This window comes from Alosa sapidissima, chromosome 3, assembly GCF_018492685.1.
Source record: "Alosa sapidissima isolate fAloSap1 chromosome 3, fAloSap1.pri, whole genome shotgun sequence".
NCBI lineage: Eukaryota > Metazoa > Chordata > Actinopteri > Clupeiformes > Clupeidae > Alosa > Alosa sapidissima.
This window is the reverse complement of record NC_055959.1, coordinates 14,774,926-14,779,854: the sequence shown is the minus strand read 5'-3', so window position 1 is coordinate 14,779,854 and position 4,929 is coordinate 14,774,926. Positions and strand designations below refer to the sequence as shown.

Genomic DNA, 4,929 nt, shown 5'->3' with positions numbered 1-4,929 from the left:
CAGAAAAGGGCTTCCTCAGAAGATCAAGGACCGGATCCAAAACGGATAAGAGTGGAGGAAGAAGAGGAGGAAGATGCTAGTCCATCTGACATGGTTGAAAAGATGTATGCCAACCTTCTGGGGGCACACGGACCAACCTCTGTGGAGACTGAAGATGAGGAGGAGCAGCTTTTCAATCAGCAGCTAGATCAATATCTACGGGAGCCGTTGATTGACACAGACGGGCCAACCACTTGCATGGTGGAAACAAAATGCATCCCGTTTGCACCTTCTGGCACCACTCGCCAGAAAATTTCTCAGTCCCCCTCCTCTGTTCCCAGTGAGAGGGTATTCAGCGAGGTCAGCCAGATCTATGACAAAGAGGAATAGGCTGACGGGAGAAAATGCAGAGCGTCTCTGTTTCCGCCATTACAACCTGCAGCTCCTAAACTGGGAGTACTAAGAACTTTCAGTAAAGGGCATGTTATGCACAGTTCTGTTTTGGTTGTTTGTTCAGTGTTGCTGTTTACATTTCCCTGCACTTTATTATGCTGCTTACTTGTTTCTACTGTGTGTGTGACCGACTGTACCTATAGGGTACATATAAGTGCACGACTACGCCACTTGGGGCCTTTCACACCAAGATATGTTGTAAACCCAAGTATATTTGATGAGACACACAGATAAGATGAGTAAAGACAGAGACGTGATTCCAGTACAAAAATAAACAAGATTTATTAATATGGAATTCACTTAAAAGGCCATTTATGCAGTTAAGCACTAGAGCGCAGACCCACTATGGTGAACGGCAAGGGGAAGTGGTAATGGCTGCCACCAGGGATATTACTCTTTGGGACAGTAGTAGGGGAGAGATAGCTAGTCAGCTGATGGGGAGCGGTTACCTGTCCTGGGAGAAGTGTGAGGCCGACACAACACTCGTGCTCTTGACTCTGGTGCCTATTCACACAGACACACACACGCATAGGCACAACTACTGCAACAATGTGATCACAGCAAATGGTGAGGTGCACGTTACCACTACAAAATACTGTGAGCAGTGCGCGAAGAGGAGGACTCAGATCCGGCGACCTGCCCCGTGAGCAGCTTCACTATTACTCTGGAGAAGAGAGAAGGGGGAGGGGATGGTTAGCACTCAGTGACTGGGAAAACAGTAGAGCAAAGCCGAATAGGAAGGATTTTACTGGTAGCAAACTACTGGGGCAGCCAGTACCACACATGCCCTAATGCCGTGAAGGAGAGGTAACAGGAAGCTAAAAGGTAACGGCCAAGTCAAATAATACCAAATGAAACCAACTAAACAGAAAAGAAAACAAACAAAACGGGCGAAAGCTACTTTACATTCATTTTACAGTAGGCAAAACAGCAGTGGCAACTGGTTCTGGAGACACAAAACAGTCAGAATCAGTCATCCATAAACAATACACAATCAACAAATAACAGTTTTCCATTGACAGGATTTACACATTCACACTAGGCATCATTCTACTTTACCTCAGTGCATCCTAAAAGCAAACACAACATGGCAAGGGGACCCCAGGCGCTCGTCACCACAAGCTGGCATGAGAACACTGCTGTACACAAGCATATGTCAGATACAGCGAGACAGGCATTTGCATCATAGACTGAGGACATGATTAGCTCACATGTGCTACATCATACTAAAGCAGCAACAATCACATATAGGTAGTAAACAGACATAGATAAGAGCAAAAGGGTTTACAGACAAATATTTCTCTCCCTAACGAGAGTTACAAATAAATGTACCTTTGTTGGCTAGGTTCCTTGGTAAACAGTGCAGGGCTTCGTTGAAACGTCTTTTCACCCGAGACCTACGTTACAATGTGGCTATTAAATATACGTACAACCTCACAAACATGGTAGCCTGACGTTAAACCAACAATGATTAAAATAGTGTACTATTACCTTCAGTAGTAGATCTACCCACCAACTACTCGGAAGCGTCTAGCGACAGTAGGACACCTGTTGCCCACAGTTTAACATTAGATAAACAAATAAATACAATCATATGATCGTGTAGCAGATGAGGCAATAGCACGTACCTTTCACAGACGAACACCCAGGGAACCAAGGATAGCCGAATCGGCAGTGTTTACAGAAACCAGGGATCTTAGTCGGCCTACCGGTGAGCCTGTTATTTTATAGAAAGTGGTGTTGCCGCTAAGGAAACCTAGCCACTTAGAAGCTAACTGGAAGGCGTGACAAAGGGGAAAGGAGCTACGGTAACAGCAGGAGGACAAACTTAATACAGCAGTGGCTCTGCCGGTTACATGTGCAATAGTGTAATTATTTTATTTATGCTTAAATATTTTCCAGGGTCGGCATCGGCACTAAAAAATCCATATCGGTCGATCCCTAGTCACTACGAGTATTTAGTAATGCCTTCGGCCTCAACAATTGTCCTGCCGTGTTCCAGTGCCTGATTAACGATGTATTGAGGGATATGTTGAATAAGTTTGTTTTTGTTTACCTGGATGACATCCTGATCTTCTCTCAGTCTACCTCCCAGCATGTCCGTCATGTCCTGCAACGTCTCCTTGAGAACCAGTTATATGTCAAGGCGGAGAAATGTGAATTTCACAAGGAGACGATGTCATTCCTGGGCCATGTTATCACGACAGAGGGAATACAGATGGATAATCTGAAGGTAAAGGCAGTCACGGACTGGGCCCGTCCAACATCTAGGCGGGAGTTGCAGAGATTCCTGGGGTTCGCAAATTTTTACCGACGTTTCATTCGGAGTTATGGCACGGTGGCTTCACCTCTCACCTCCCTAACCTCCTCCAAGGTGAGATTCTCCTGGTCACCGGCTGCAGAGACGGCATTCAATGATTTGAAAAGACGTTTTACGTCGGCTCCTATTTTGAGTCGCCCTGATCCTGCTCGTCAGTTTGTAGTTGAAGTGGACGCTTCAGATGTTGGAGTGGGGGCAGTGCTTTCTCAGCGTTCTGAGGCAGATCAAAAGCTTCACCCCTGCGCCGCCTTCTCGCACAAACTCCCCACTGAGCGGAATTATGATATTGGAGACCGAGAACTGTTGGCAGTCAAACTCGCACTTGAGGAGTGGCGACATTGGCTGGAGGGGGCAGCAGAGACATTTTTAGTTTGGACTGACCTAGTGTTAATTTCGTCAGACGAGACGAGAGGAAATATGTTCGTCAACGACCTTTTTTTTCATGACTAAGACGAGACGATGACGAGACGGCAGTAATGTCCTGAAACACTGACTAAGACTAAGATAAAATCTCTCCATTTTCATCTACAAAATGAGAAGACTGAATATCTAGCTGTTACGTTTTCAAAATATTCCGAATGAGGAATACGCAACAGCTTTCCTGTAGGCTTGTCTACGTGCTGTTGCTGCAACCCTGTGGCTGCAACACGAAACTACATGGAACAAGAACACTGGAGATTTCAAGCTAACTACCTAAGCTTTATGCCACAATGCTACATACCCAGAAGTTGAAGCTTCTCTTACATATTAACATCCCCCAGAATGTCCATTCGAAAATGTTCATGTAATGTCAACTATTTAACTAGTTAGACTGATGATGCAAAGTTTGCTAGCAAGTAAGCTAATATGGAAAGTTCGCTAGCAAGTTAGCTATGGCTAAGATGGAGAGTCTGTTTGGGGAATGTGTTGTGTTTGAACGCATATCGCCATCTAGCGAGGCAGAGTAAAACATTAATACTTTGGCCTACGACAGTGTTTCTCAAACTTTTTCAGTTTCAGGACCACTTAATTAACCCTAGCTAAAAAAAAAAAAGATTAGACCTACTTCAACAGTAGCCTATAATTAGTCTACACAATAGGCCTACTCACTGAACCACCTTGCTTATTGTCTTTGCACTTTGCTTATTGTGTCAGAGGATTCATACTGTATGATTTTAAACTGGCATATCTCACATAGACAGTGTTGCAGAACTGTTTGGATTTACATACAAGTTGGTTCAATATTGCAAACAACTCATCTATATTATATTTTACCACGTCTGCTCGCGGACCACCAGTGATCCCCAGACCACACTTTGAGAAACACTGGTCTACGAATATGACCGTGGTCCAGTCGAATCTTTTACTGTCTATGGTCAAATCCCAGCTGAGCTATAACTGTAGCTCGACTTACCTGTGCATGTAAACATACTAACTGACAAAAAATCAGAATGAGTAATTATAACAGACGAGTAGCCCTGTGGACACAATATTGTTGGAAAATTGAGATGTGTGAAACACTATTTGACTCAAATGGTAATAATTTGTTATAAAAAAAAAAAAGACTAAAATGTGTTGACTAAATCTGACTAAGACTAAGATACCTTTAGTTTTCTTTTGACTAAAACTAGACTAAAATGACGAGACTTTTAGTCGACTAAAACTTGACTAACAAAAATGATATTTGAATGACTAAATATGACAAAGACTAAAAAGGACATTTCGTCACAAGACTAAGACTAAATTAAAAATAGGTGACTTAAGGTGTTAACACTAGACTGACCACAAGAATCTAGAGTATCTCCGCTCAGCGAAGTGTCTAAACCCCAGGCAGGCTCGTTGGTCTCTGTTTTTTTTTTTTCTCGTTTTAACTTCTGTCTGTCCTATCGACCAGGTTCCAAGAATGGAAAGCCTGACGCTCTCTCCCGTCAGTTCCCGGACTCTGATCCTGCTCCTGCACCCAGCACCATTCTGCCCCCAAAGTGCCTCATAGGAGCTGCCTCCTGGGATATTGAGGCCATCGTCCTCACAGCCCAATCGGGTGAGTCGGGTCCTAGCGCTTGCCCTTCTAACCGTCTCTTTGTGACGCATTCTGTACGTCCTCAGGTCTTGCAATGGGGTCACTCCTCCAAGTTGGCCTGTCATCCTGGCATAAGACACACTACTGCACTCATCAAGCAACGCTTCTGGTGGTCAGC

General features: G+C 44.2%; 1 long non-coding RNA gene across 2 annotated transcripts; it reads right to left on the bottom strand.

Annotated features, from left to right (window-relative positions):
* Window positions 1–584: 584 nt before the first annotated feature.
* Window positions 585–2,892, bottom strand: LOC121706291. Of its 2 annotated transcripts, XR_006031000.1 has the most exons (4): window positions 2,061–2,892; window positions 1,924–1,980; window positions 1,492–1,829; window positions 585–1,378 (listed from the first exon to the last, which is right to left on the bottom strand). It is a non-coding gene; the product is annotated as an uncharacterized LOC121706291 (long non-coding RNA). The 2 variants fall into 2 exon arrangements; XR_006030999.1 differs by having other exon boundaries at window positions 585–1,829; window positions 2,061–2,305.
* Window positions 2,893–4,929: the final 2,037 nt, after the last annotated feature.